At 41.3% G+C, this 15,125-nt stretch overlaps 1 long non-coding RNA gene across 1 annotated transcript in view; it reads right to left on the bottom strand.

The window, feature by feature from the left end:
- Positions 1–864: 864 nt before the first annotated feature.
- The window catches only part of LOC141573950 (uncharacterized), a 36,821-nt gene continuing 22,560 nt past the window's right edge, over positions 865–15,125 (bottom strand). Inside the window, exons 3-4 of the long non-coding RNA XR_012500458.1 lie at positions 5,645–5,802; positions 865–4,816 (exon numbers count right to left, since the gene is read on the bottom strand). This is a non-coding gene — a long non-coding RNA (uncharacterized LOC141573950). The remainder of the gene's footprint in view (positions 4,817–5,644; positions 5,803–15,125) is intronic.

The raw sequence follows: 15,125 nt of genomic DNA, 5'->3' as shown, positions 1-15,125 counted from the left end.
CCCAGGACGCGGTCTCCATTGCTGATGATCCATGAGACACTGGATTCTTGGTCCCATGGCTCTGTGTGTTCTGGGACATCTGGGGACTTCAGCACTGTTTTAGGGGCTTTGGGTCCCACCTCTTCATAGCATTGCTGAGATGAGATCTGTGGGTTCACCCTCATTCTTGAGTGTATGGTGCATTTTTTCTAGAACCAACACACGCCACCGTGGCAGCACTGCTTTGGCCACGTGCTGGGGCAGCGTGTGCTTGTCAGTTCTTGGGTTTAAATTTTCTGTTCTAATTTCTATAATGGGGTATATTGACAGATACTCTCCATGTAAACAGAAGCTCTGTGGGGTTTTCAGCAACTTCTAAGAGCATAAATATTCCTGAAGCAGCTAATCTTCCTCCCAACAAGTTAGGAGCAAGCTGGCAAGTCCTGGGTGCCTGTGGCGGCCAAGCTGTGCAGCCCAGGCTGCTCACCGAGGAGCAAGGAAAAAACCTTAAAAACCTACTTCCATGCTGTCTTTCACAGAATCTCATAACTGAATGTTTTAATATTTAAAGAGGGGTGATTAGTTTTTTTATATATTATTTTATTTTTTTCCATTTTCAGTATTATTAGGTATAATTATTACAGTTCAACTCCACATACACATTGCATGTAAATACATGTATAGAGTATACTGCATTTTTGTAGTTACATATATGTACTAATTATTGTTTCTAAGAACAGATTAGAGTTTCAGATTTTTAAACTTACATAGTTACCAGAGGAATAAAGCCAACTACAAAAGAATAATAAACAGAATATGGTAATCCAATCACAAAGGACAGTCATATGTTCTTAAGCATATTCAAGAAATCAAAATAACAATTAGTTCATTTGTGGTCTTATTATTATTGCTATTAATTTTAGATTCCTCATAAATGAAGTCATATGGCATTTTTCTTTCTCTTTTCACCCCACTTCACTTAGAATGACAGTCTTCAGGTCCATCCATGTTGCTGCAAATTGCATCTGTTTTGGCTGAGTAGTATTCCATTGTAGATATGTATCACCTTGTCTTTATCCAGTCATGTGCTGATGGACATTTGTGTTGTTTCCATGTTCTTTGTTCTATGTCCCTTCTGGCAACAATTACTGATTTTAAATATTTTCCACCTTAAAATCCTTCCTGAAGGAGACGTGGTAACAGGAATCAAAAACAGTTACAGCACAGGGTTGTGTGTGATAAGCCCTAGGGGCTTGGTAGGAAGGTTGGCAGAAAAGATTTCAGATTCTGATCAAATGATTCCTCCTCTTGTAGCCCTGCTGACCGCCTCTCTCACGGCCTGCCCTACTAGTCTGACCAGTCCCTTCTGTGAATCCCACTGTATTGTGCACAAATTTTTTCCAATTGGTGTCATCCCGCAGGGACCTTAGGTGAGGCACCTAAGCTCCTGTGTTGGTTTCTTCCATCAGCCCTAAACTTCCTTGGGAGCCAGGACTGTCTCATTGCCCCAAGGATTCCTAATGCCTAGTGAGATGCCTGATACAGCTGGTACTTAACAAGCACATAAGTCAAATGGAAAAACCTGATCAAAGAAATGGCCCTCATTTTTCAGACATGCCTACTTGAGTACATAGGGTAAAATGACATGTTTTCTTGAATTTGCTGTCAAATACTTCAACAAAGGACAAGTAAAAGAACAAAGGTCTGAATAAAGGAAATATGGAAATGCTTGTGAATTCCTTAATCTGGGTGATGGGCTTATTGTACTATATTTATTGATGTATACTTAAGTTATTTTATAATTTTCTTATCATTAGCTGAATAGCAAGTATTAATACGTATTAATTGAAATCCTTTGAGCCGACCAAACTTACCCCACACAAAATCCTTAATGTCCTAGTAGTGTGTCTTACAGAAATCTTTTCCCATAAAGACAGGAAAAAAGGGAAAGACAGATCTGTGCAGTATTTCCACATTGTCAAAAGACCAAAGACCGACACAAAGAAGAGATTCTAAAAAAGATAAAGAGGCTGAAATCAATGTCCTGAAAACCTAACCAAGAATTCTAAATGTCCCAACTTAACTAACCTCAGCACTGCTGCATCAAGAATGGGGCAAGTAGAACCTTGAGGATTTTTTTTAAATAAATAAATAATGATCCAGTTCCTACCACAGGCAATTATGGTAAGAGTGAGTATAAGTTCTAACACCAACTAGTGTACAAATTATAATTTATACTTGATTCAAACTGCTTCTTCTATAAAATCTGAATCTTTTTATTCTTAAGACAGATTTGTGGCATATGACCTAGTGATAAAATTTTCAACTTGCTTGTATTCAAAAAGTTCACCAATGTGAGAGTTTATTACAACAACTATTGCTTTTTGGGAAACCCATGTGCCTTGTCACTCTCTTCCATAATATTTCCTGTGGAAAATTCAATCCCTCATTCAGGAAGGGGCTGAGCAAACAGTCTGATGGAAAACCTTCATACACTGCAACACAAGAAAATGAAAATGACAGTGAGCAGCCCGTGAAGCCGGCAGACACACACAGCTCACGGCTGTGTTCCCGCAATGACTTTCTGTAACCAGCAGGGAAAATGTGCATTTCAAGAAATAGACATAAACACTTTTCAGGACCTGAGCACATAATTTCCCTTTCAGGGTTTAGTGGGCTTCCATTTAATTCTATGAGAAGTGTTTAAAACAACAGAACAACAGCTGAGGTATGGTTTAAAGTAACATTTGTCTTAGTGAAAATAAAGCCAGCTGATAGTTATCATTTTTACTTTATTTGATCTCACTCTCCTACTTTACCTCCCCAACCTCCTCCACAAAATGATGGTGAACGTCCCCTCCTGGGTCAGAAGGCTAAGTAGAAAGTACCAATCACATGGAGGTGTGCTTTGTTGTTTTATTTTTCAAAAGAAACATGTTTCATTCATGTGATTTAAAATTAAGATCAAGAAACAAACTCTATTCAATGAATGGTAGCCAACACATGTCGTCATAGCTGATCATCAGGTTTGGCCCCACGTTACACACATTTACATGGACATGTGACATGTGCTGTCATGGGACATGGTGAGTGGGGACAGGGTCTCTGCTCTCACAGGGCACACAGCCTGGTCGGGGAGGCAGTGTTCAATCATTGCCTTTTTTTTTTTAATGTACTTACAAATTATGGGAAATGCTATTTAAAAAGAACAAAGTGAGTCAATGAAAGTGAAAAATTCAAGGACAGTATTTAGGCTGAGGGAAGACAGGGAACCTCTTTGAAGAGCTGACACTCCACTGAGACCCAAAGGACAACTCCGGTGCTGCAGGTGAAGGGCAGGGACACATTGATAAAGGGCTGATATCCAGAATACACCAAAATCTCTTTAAACTCAACAAGAAGAATGAATAACCTGCTTAAAAAATGAGCAAAATGCCTCAACACACACCTCAACATAGAAGGAAACTAGATGCCAAAGAAATCTATGGAAAGATGCTCCACAGCATCTGTCATCAAGGGGCTGCAGACTGAAACAGCGAGGTATCACTGCACACCTGTCAGAACTGCCAAAACTCAGAACACTGACAGCACCAAATGCTGGTGAGGATGTGGAGCGTCAGGAATTCTCTTGCATTGCTGGTGGGAATGAAAAATGGCCCAGATACTTTGGAAGACGGTCTGGCAATTTTTTACAAAACTAAACGTACTCCTACCATATGATCTGGCAACTGTGCTCCTTGGTGTTTACTGAACAAAATGGAAAATTACGTCCACACACAAATCTGCATACAGATGTTAATAGCAGCTTTATTCATAATCACCAGAACTCAGAAACAACTAAGCTGTTCTTCAGTAGGTGAATGGATAAATAAACTGTGGTCCAGGCAGAAAATGGACTATTTATGGTGTTAAAATGAAATGAGTTATCAAGGCATGGAAAGACATGGAGGAACCTTACATGCATATTACTAAGTGAAAGAAGCCAATCTGGGAAGGTTCTGCAACTGTCTGATTCCAACTGTATGGTGTTCTGGGAAAGGCAAAACCACAGAGACTAAAAGATCAGTTGCTGTCAGAGGCTAGAGGGGAAGGAGTAATGAATGAGGTGCAGCACGGAGCATTTTTAGGGTCACTAAGACAGACTACTCTGTATGATGCTGTGATGGTAGAAACGTGTCATTGTACATCTGTCCAAACCCACAGAGTGCACACCACCAAGTGTAAATCCTAGTGTCAAGTATGGGCACTTGGTGATGATGACGTGTCAGTGTAGGTTCACCCATTGTCGCAAATGCACGCTCAGGTACAGGCGTCAATAGTGAGGAGGCTGTGGGGACAAACTGCAGTTCATACACCCAATCCAGCCCCAGCCACTGCTGTGAATAAAGCTCTGTGGGTGTGTGGACTGTCCGGCTGCTCTGGCGTCTGAACAGCAGAGCTGAGCAGCTGCACCAGAGATCAGGAGGTTTGCAGATCCTGAAATATTGACTCCCAAGCCCTTGACAGAAAAAAGTCTGCTGTGTCCTGTTCTACACGAATCACAATTCACCCTGATGAGACAGGAGAGCAGGGCCCAAACAAGGCATGGTTAATCGGACTGAAGCAATGTTTTAGTTCCAAAACCTTTGTTGAAGTCCTGCAGAATCAGTGACAGACTGTAGCCAGGAAGCGTCTGCAGAAGGAGTCGGTAGCAGGCCTTCCCTCCAGGCTCCTGGATGCCGGGGGCCATGCGCTGCACGGGGGCCACCCGCTTGAAGAAGACGGACTTGCAGTGGAAGCCGATCAACTCATAGAGCTCGGAGAGGATGCTGCACTGCTGAATTCTCTCCTAGGAATGCTGAAGCACAGGGAGAAAAGCAACAAGCATCTGAACGAAACATGTAAGTGAAAAAAGACACGTAAAAAAGGTTTTCCATAAAACAGAGACCTGATGACACAGGAAGGAAGAGGAAGGCTGACTTCGTGCACTGATGGGACCGGATGCAGAAATGCAGCGAAGCAGCGCTGTGCAGATGCTCCAGACCCCCTCCGGCCCCACCTCTCCACGTTCATCCTGTCCTTTTCCTAGAAAGGCCTGTATTCCCTGAAACAGAGGAATCTGCTCCCTACACATGAAACCCAGAGAAAGGAAGGAGCAAAAGAAAGGGAAAGTAAAGGAACAACGTTTCATCTAGACCCTAGTATTTGGGCAGGACTTTCACCAAACACACATCTTCTCAAAGCACAGAGCACACAGTGAGAAGCTGACAGAGTGACTGCGACTTCTGCTCCTTAAGCACCAGCTACCTGCCAGCACACGCTGCCCCCCTTACTGAATCATTACAATCATCTCAGAAACTATTACTACCCCGGCTCACAGGCAAGGAAATCTGAAACTCGGGGAGGAATTATTAACATCCTGGACAATGTCCCACGACCCAGAATTGTCAGAGCCTCCACAGACCCTGGACTAAAATTCTCCACTTCACCACGGGCCCTGAGCCTCAGGCTGAGGACACATCAGGTCTGCACGGACCAGAGCACGAGTATGTGGGACAGGGAGTGGTCCCACTCGAAGTGCCAGGCCAAGGCCCTCAGAAACCTATGAAATGAAACCAAATCCCCAAACTCATTTCCAACCCACTGCCCTGTCCGGGAGGACTGCTCGGCACATCTGTGCTGTCACCTGTGCACAGGCTGAGCAAGGGGCCCAGACAGTGACGTGACGTCCCAGTGGAAGTGTCTCGGAGACCGCTTCATCACAGGACAGACTCTCCCGGCTTCCAACGTTACTTCTCCATTCCATTTTCAACTGGAAAGTAAGTTTAGACTTGTTTTCCTCTCCTAGAAACAAAGAGAGTGGTAATATCAGCAGGAAACTCAAGACTGAGGAAGAGTCTCCTGGCCATCTGGAAGGATAGGCCGGGGAGGGAACAGAGACAGGGATCAGAAAGACACGTGTTCCAGTCCAAAGTCTGCACAGCACTCGCTTTGACAGTTTACTTATTAATACAGGTGAAAAAAATCTAATTATGATTGTTGGGAAAACTAATTGAAATAACTTATGCCACTAGCATACGTCTAAAATCCTTCATGAGTGTCCCAGAAATGGAAGTGATCGTGGTTAGTTACTGTCTGCCAAGTCTTGGGTGCTAAGCCCACATCAGCCAGCCAGAGATGAGCCAGAGAATGCCTCACCAGCTAGCAGCCTTCTCCAACTTGGAAATTCACAGTGTCTGAAGAACAGGCAGTGGTGGATGCTTTGGGACACTCTGGAGGTAGCACTCCAGTGATGACTTTAAAAAGCTGAGGAGAATTTAGGGGACCATACAGTTCAAATACAGAAAACACATTCCATGTCTGCCCACATTCATCTCTAGCCATGATGATTCAGAGAGGAAATACATATTCAAACGTACACCATTTTCCCACATAAGTGCATCAAAACAATTTGGAAAGAATGTAACTTTCTTCTCTAGATCACACAGCGGGGATTACAAGGTTTGTACTGAGAGCCCTACTTGTAAAATATCTGCTAACATAAGTGGGTCCACTATCAGTTCATTCAAAGAGAAGGATGGAAAAGAACAAAGCCAAGCTAATACGCTCCGGTTTTTGGTGGGTTACAATGTCACAAAGGAGATGGACAGGTCATCAAGGAACCACCCTGCCATGATCACGGAGCCGGGCAACGGGGTGGGCGGCAAGATGTATGACGCAGCCGCAGCTGTGCCCGCGCTTCTAGGCAGGTATCCAAAGTCTCCTCGACATGGCGTCCAATGCTTGTGCCCACGTCCTCATCACCTGAGATGTATTTAAGAGAAATGAAAACTAATAAACGGAAAATACCTTTGGTGGGCACACCGTCCAAAGAGCAAAGTCACAGTTTGACAACTGGCCATCCCGGTTCCCTGGGATTCATTCTTGGAGAACCTTAAAAACCACCCCTCTGTCCTCAAGAAGTGCTGCCTAATTGTCCTATCTTTGGCTCAGGGATACAGCACGTTCACGTGAACTTCAATGTCTGCACAGATTTGACTGTCTTTCTCCAGGTTCATTTGTCCATTCTGAAGAGGCCTGAGTTAAGTCCATCTTCTGTAAGATCAATTCCCTCCCGTGAAAACTCATCAAGCCTGCAATTAAAAGCCAACTGAACAGGACTGTCCTCAGCTAAAAAGTTCACCCACCCTTCACTGCTTTCTTAATTTCCTTTGCTAGCTAATTGCAACAGACTAAAACCTCCCTCCACCCAGATCCCCAACTGTGTCAAACAGAAAGTAAGGTCCATAAGAGAGGAGACAACTCCATAGTCACCTCTGAATTCCTAGCATATACTAATGTCAATAAATAGAACTATGTTTATGGCTTCTTTCCTTTAAAACCTTTCTGGTTATTTAAATGAGACCTTGGAAGAGAGCTGTTTGGGTCTAGTATCTTGATCCAGAAGACTCAGGAGGCCTTTTTTAGGAATGGCTGTTCACTGTTTCATTCAAAACACAATTTCTCATTCCGGGAGGAGCTGTGATTTTCTGCCAGGAGATTGTGGTCACTCTCATGCCAGAACAGCTTTAAACTAAATCCTTACTTTGGATTTTTTATTTTTCCCTGCTTCCCCAAAAATTGACTTTCCTTAATTTCTTGCCTTGAGGAATGATATTTTTCTTTCTTTCTAATTCACCCTTTATTAAACAGGATTCTCAGGATGTGCTTGGCCTTACATACGATGAGCCATCCAACTCCCAGTGTGAGAGGCCTGGGGTTCACCTCCCGCCCTCCTGCCAGGGCAACTAACACTCAGTTCAGGAGCCAACCGGCACCCCAGGGCTTCTAAGGCTCGTGTATCTCCCAGAATCCCTGCTTTCTGGTATGACTTGGATTCTGAGGATTTCCCCTCACTTTCTTGAAAATTAGCTGTGCAGCTTGAAAGATGAGGAAGGAAGGATTTATTTCTTAATCAGCATTTTAAGGAACTTGTGTAATGAACGTTTTCACGAGTTTCTAGAACCCTCCATTGCCGAGACAGAAAACACAATAGATATTTTCTAAACTTAGGTATCATGTGCATTGTTTCTTTGCTTTTGTTTTCTTAACTACTAACACACATTTTTCAATTAAAAAAAATAAGGCACGAAATAGGATAGAAACTTGAAGGGGCAAACAAAATTTAAGGGCAAAGAAAGAAAAATGATAAGTACTCTACAAAGTTAATATAATACATACACTATGGATCAGATCAGCAATTCTCAGTAACAGCTAATTGAAACATGACCATGAGGTAAAACGTCTCTCCTGTCAGGAGATGACCAACAGATAATAGAATTAAAAAAACAAATTAAAATTCTAAGTCTGGCGAGGTATAGAAGGCTACCAGCTAAATGTGTCTTCTTCTGGAAAAGAGGGAGGCTCACCATCTCTTTACTGTGGAGCCTGAGCCTAGGGGAGGGCGGTGAAGAACCGCCCTGTAAGTATCCAATTAACAAAGTGGGTTATGAATAAAGAGACGTGAGCTTTGATGACAGAGATGATATTACTATTCACTTGTCCTGTAAAGAATACTTCACGTTCAGCCATCAATACCTCGGCGTCCTCAGGGATTGAGATTATAGGAAAATGCACAGCCCGGGCCCAGACCTCCTCTGTGAGCTCGTGACACTGCACTTAGATGTCTCAAGAGCAACTCCAACTCCACCTGCAAAGAGCTGACTTCACGGTGCTCCTCCCATAGCCGTCCTGCCCAGGGCCCCTGGTTGGGAGGGAAGGTCTCTCTGCCCCTCCCAGCTCAGACCCATCACTCACAGATGTGACTGGACCCCTCCTTCAGGGCTCAGATTTCCTCAGTCACCGAGACCCACCACCGACACCTGACCTACCAGGTACTCACAGGCACTCCCTCAGCACTGACTCTGGGCTGGGGACCACGCTGCACACTGTGCGAATGTTATCTCACTGGATCTCCACAACAGTCCTGGGAATTGGGTACATCACTGCTTCAATTGATTAAATAAATTGTTTCACTTCCTTGAGTGAGTCATCCAAAGTGACACGTCTACTGAGCCACAAACATGGGACTGAAAACCACTTGAAAATTGAACACTGCTACACCTCAGAGCCACCCTACTCTGATTCGTCACATCACTTTCTGCCGAGCCTACTGAATGTTTGCAAGCATTCTACAAACACAAAAGTGATCTACGAGAGCACCCCACTCCCCTAATTAAAATCTGTCAATGACGGTCCACTGCTCTTCAGAGAAAGCCTCACCAGGCCTGAGCACAGCCCAACGGCCCGGCATCCTCGTTCCCTGCGCGGCCACGCCGCCTCACCCACCACGCAGCACAGTGCCGTGTCCAGGACTGGGATGCTGACTCTGTACAACACGGGGCTCTTCTCACTCGAACAATGATCACCCTCTTCAGTGGTCACCCTCTAAAATGCTGACTCTCAGAAAAATATTTTCTCAGGATGAATCAATATCTTTTTCCTTACAACTTCCAGTCATTGATAATGAGCTCCCCCAAAAAGAGAGAAGACTTAATCCTCAGTCTCCTTATCTGTAAAGTGGGAATAACAAGGAAATATGTAAGGTTTTCAGAGAAATAAAATTCATGTGAGTCTGAGGGACAATTCCCAACATACAGTAAGCACTCAATATGGGCTTACTTAGTATTAATAAGAATATGTTGCATTCCAGCAACCTTAAATCAATGATTTATGGCTTTATCCAACAGACTACTGACAAACAGTTGGACGAACCCCTTTGAGCAGATCAGCACAATTGTATTGGGAGAGGTAAGCGCTGCCTCCAGTTACAGCTCAAACTCTTACATGTTGTTTGAGCATTTTGTTGTCGTTATTGAATAAAGACAGGTGTTCTTTAGTCAAAGCTCCTGAAACATAAATCTTCAAAGATAGATACAAATTAGGTTTCAAGTACAACATTCTCACTAGAAATTATTTGAAAATGATAGTCTTAGCTCCTCTGTACATCAAAAGGGCATGTTCTTAATGTATCTGACTATATACACTGAAAGGATTGTTTAAAAGAAATTAAGATGAAGCCATCCTAAATAAGTTCTCAGTATCATCTGCACAAAGCCCCACCCAAGGGTCTCATTTCTCACTTCCACATAGGTGTTCAGGTAGTTTAACCTGGGTCTTGGTTTTTTAAAACACAGGGGAGGGAAGAGTTGTGGATAGATTTATGTAGCAAATATAAACCTAGTGTATTTGATGTGTAGGAATCCTAGAAATAAATTGATATATAGTCCCACCCTTAAGAAGCTCAGCCTTTCCATTTACAACAGCATTAAAAATAAAATGGGAGATACATTTAACAAAAATTTACAAGATTTGTACATTGAACAATTTGAAGTATCACTGAAAAAATTTTAGAAGATCTACATATACGGAAGACATCCCATGTTCATGGAATAGTAGACAATATTGTTAAAAATGTTAAGACTCCCCAAAGTGATCTACAAATTCAGTGGAATCACTATCAAAATTCCAGCTGACTTCTTTGCAAAAATTGAAAAACTGATCCCAAAATTCATATGGAAGTGCAAGGGGCCCAGGACAGCCAAAGCTATCTTGAAGAAGCAGAGCAAAGTGGGAGGACTCACTTTAAATGTTACTACAAATCTATAGTACTGAAGTCATTATGGTACTGTCATAAGTTTGGATACATAAATCGATGAGACACAGTAAAAATTCCAGGGGGGAAACTTATATTTACAGTCAGTTTTCAACAAGGGTGCCAACAACACTCCATTGAAAGAATAGTCTATTCAACGAATGGTGCAGGGAAAGCTGGGTATCTGCAGGCAAAAGAATGAATTTAGAATCTGAAACCCCCTATTGTATATAACAAATAAAAATTAATTGAAAATGGATCACAGACAGAAACGTAAAATCTAAACCTATAAACTTTCTAAAAGAAGACATAGTATAAATCTTTGTGGTCCTAGGATAGGTTATGGTTTCCTAGATAGAATACCAAGAGCAGAAGTGATAAAAAAAACCAGATAAACTGGACTTCATCAAAATTAAAACCACTTGTTACAAAAGACATCATCAAGAAAGTGAAATGAAAGGGGAAGTGGGTAACTCAAGTGATAGAGTGCATGCTTGGCAAAAACTAAATAAATAAATAAATAAAATGAATAAATCTAATTACCTCCCCTATAAAGAAATTGTCTTAATGTTTAAAAAAAGTAAAGTGGAATGACAATCTGCAGAATAGTAGAAAAAATTTGCAAAGCATATATCTAATAAGAGACTAGTATCCAGGATAAAAAAAAAGTTTACAACTGACCAATACAAAGAAAATCGACCCAATTTTTAAATTTACCAAGGAATTAAATAGATACACAAATGGCCAATAAGCATATGAAAAGATGCTCAGCATCACTAGTCAAATCAAAATCAAAATGAGATCTCATTTTATACCCACTAGGATGGTTATAATCAAAACACGGACAATAACAATTGTCGGTCAGGAGGCAGAGGAATGGGAACCCTCAATATGCAGCCATTGGAAATGGGCATGGTGCAGCTCCTTTGGAAAAGTCTGGTGTTTCCTCAAAAGTTTAGTGTTATCATATGGCTCAGCAATTCTACTCCTACATATAGGGTCATCCCTCAGTATCCTCGGGGGATTGGTTTCAGGAACCCACCACCCTGGATTCCATAATCCAAGGATGTTCGAGTCCCTTTACAACCAGCCATCTGGATCCATGAAGTGGAAACTACAGATATGGCGGGCCAACTGTACAGCCAACAGAATGAAAACATATTCTCACAAAAATTTGCACATCAATATTCATAGCAGTATCATTCAGAGTAGCCAAAAGTTACAAACAATGTCCATTCATCAATGAATGGGTGAAAAAATTATCAAGAATAGTCCCAAAAACTTTTGGTTATTGAATCTTTGACAAAGGATGTGAGAACATACAATGGAGTAAAGACAGCCTGTTCAGAAAATGGTGTAGGGAAAACTGGACAGCTGCATGTAAATCAATGAAGTTAGACTACTCCCACACAGCACACACAAAAATAAATTCAAAATGGCTTAAAGACTTAAACATGTAGACAAGACACTACAAACCTCTTAGAAGAAAACGTAGGCAAAATATCTGACATGCATCTCAGCAATGTTCTCCTAGAGCAGTCTACTCAAGCAATAGAAATACAAGCAAAAATATACAAGTGGGGTCTAATTAAACTTACAAGCTTTTTCACAGCAAAGGAAACAGTAAGCAAAACAAAAAGACAACCTATGGAATGGGAGAAAATATTTACATTAAATGAGACTGTCAAGGGGTTAATTCCCAGAATATATAAACAGCTTTTACACTTCATAAGAAAGAAAAATAAACAATTCAATCCAAAAATGGGCAGAAGTGCTAAAGAAACTTTTCTCCAATGAAAACATACAAATGGCCAATAGGCACATGAAAAAATGCTCAATATCATTATCAGAGAAATGCAAATCAAAACTACAATCAAGTATCACCTCACACCAGTCAGAATAGCCATCATTCAGAAGTTCACAAACAATAAATGCTGGAGAGGCTGTGGAGAAAATGGAACCCTCCTACACTGTGCTGGGAATGCAGTTTGGTGGAGCCATTGTGGAAAACTGTATGGAGATTCACCAAAAGACAAAAAATTGACTTCCCCTATGACCCAGCAATCCCACTCCTGGGCATATATCCAGAAGTAACCCTAATTCAAAAAGACACCTTCCCCCAAATATTCACAGCAGCACTATTTACAATAGCCAAGACATGGAAACAACCTAAATGTCCACTGACAGATGACTGGATAAAGAGGTTGCAGTATATTTATACCATAGACTACTACATAGGCATAAAAATATAATAAAATAATGCCATTTGCAGTAACATGAATGGACCTGGAGAATGTCATTCTAAGAGAAGTAAGCCAGAAAGAGAAAGAAAAATACCATATGAGATCGCTCATATGTGGAATATTAAAAAAAAAAAAAAAGAAGAAAGAGAAACTTATCTACAGAGCAGAAACAGACACAGAGACATAGAAACCAAACTATGGTTACCAGAGTGGAGACGGTGTGGGAAGGGATAACTTGTGAGTTCAAGGTTTGCAGATACTGATTATGTATAGAATAAACAGCAAGTTTATACTGTATAGTACAGGGAAATATGTTTAATATCTTATAGTAACTTATGTTGAAAAAGAATATGAAAATGAATACATGTATATTCCTATATAACTGAAGAGTTGTGCTGTAAACAAGAAACTGATGCAAAATTATAAACTGACTAGACTTCAATGAAACTATTTTTAAATAGACCAAAAACAAAAAAAAAAAAAAAAAAAAAGAAAAAAGATATTATTAAACCAAAAGAATAAATTACTGTTTCAGGCTACAACATGGATGAACCTTAAAAAAGTATGCTGAAGTAAGCCAGACACAAAAGGACAAATACTGCCTTTTTAGGTGAAGTGTATCTAAGTGTTCATTGTACTACTCCTGTAAATTTTCCGGAAGTTTGAAGTCTATTAAATTAAAAATAAAGTGTATTATTCATTAAAAACATAAAACGATCCCTCACAGGAGGGCTTTAAATAATAAATGAAGAAATGCATGTAAATCTCCTGGAACAACACTTTGCACGTCCACAGACAGTCACTGCTGTCACTGCCACTCAGAGGTTGGTACCAGCGCTGATGAGAGCTGCCTCCACTCGCTGCCCTGCAGACAGGTGTGAGGGCCTGGGGTCTGACAGGCAGGGTGACCTGGAACCTGAGTCAGACACAGCAATGCCCCAGACTTTGTGTTACCCAACTTTCTTATACAAGCTGCTACATGTAACATAAACACGCTAGAGGGATGTATCTTACAACATAGGCAATACAGTCAATGTTTTACAATAACAATAAATGGAGCAACTATTGTACACCTGAAACATATCATATTGTAAATCAGCTATACCTTTTGAAAAAATTAAAAAATAATGTAAAAATATTATAACTTTAATATCAGTCCAGTTTTTAAGTAACTACTAAACAGCTTAGAATGTATAAAAGCATTTAAGTGTGATGTTTATTTACATATTTATTTACTTTCAGCCTCCTGCTAAAAGAGAATTAAAACAATTTTTTAAACACAGCTTAACAACCATAACAACAAAAAGACAAAAGTGAGAGTGAAAAGAAAATGGAGATTCAATACTTAAATGAAACCAGGGGGAGGTAAAGTCATAAAAATGGATGCCATTAAGTCAGGGTAAGTGTTAAAGGCCGACTAGAAATTCAGCTGTAAGATTTTTGGCAGCTAAAGCAAAAAGAAAAAGATGAAGGGGCGGGTGGTAGAGCTCAGTGTTAGAGCGTGTGTATAGCATACACAGGGTCTGGGTTCAAGCCCCAGGGCCTCCACTAACAGATAAATACACCTAATTACCTACCCCCCCAAAAAGAGCCCCAAAGCAAATAAAAAGAGAAATTTGTTTCCTAAAAAATCCTGATATTAAATTTAGATTAAATATTTAAAAAAAAAAAAGAAAAATAGAAACAAATGAGTGACACAAGCGATAATGCCCGTGAGATAAATCTGCGGTGGCAGCTGGCAGGTCCCCATGTCCCACGTGGGAAAATCTGAAACATCCTTCACACCACCCAGAGTCATCCTCAGCCTACACCACCCCTCCCCCTGTTAAATGCAGGAGCACAGCCAGGGCCGGGCCTTTGTTCTCTCTGTGTCATCACCGTGAGACAGGATGGAAGCGGGCAGAGCACAGCCATTCAAGGAAGGCCACAGTAATTAACATCAAAATGGTGAAGGATTCAACCCCCAATAGGCCTTGAGGCTCAGGATGAAGAGATTTAAGTTCTAGCAGATCTTGAGCTTCATTACACACCCATTGTAATAGTAACATGGTGAATAACAAGCCCCAAGGCACCATGGCAGTCCCAAGGCTAGACAAAAATGGTCAAAGGGTGGGAAATTGCCAACTCCCTGTGAATTCCAGCCCCTTGCCCTTAGGCTGGTCCTTCTACTTATTAGCATATGAAACCACCAAGCCCATGAATACAAGCAACACAGCACCGCCTAGGGGTCACACCTCTCTCTCCCACTTCAGAGAAGGCCCACACTCTGTGGAGTGTGTACCTACTTTTAA

The sequence above is a fragment of the Camelus bactrianus genome, chromosome 18, assembly GCF_048773025.1.
Source record: "Camelus bactrianus isolate YW-2024 breed Bactrian camel chromosome 18, ASM4877302v1, whole genome shotgun sequence".
Lineage (NCBI taxonomy): Eukaryota > Metazoa > Chordata > Mammalia > Artiodactyla > Camelidae > Camelus > Camelus bactrianus.
The sequence above is the reverse complement of the archived record's forward strand: the minus strand, read 5'-3'. Positions and strand labels throughout refer to the sequence as shown.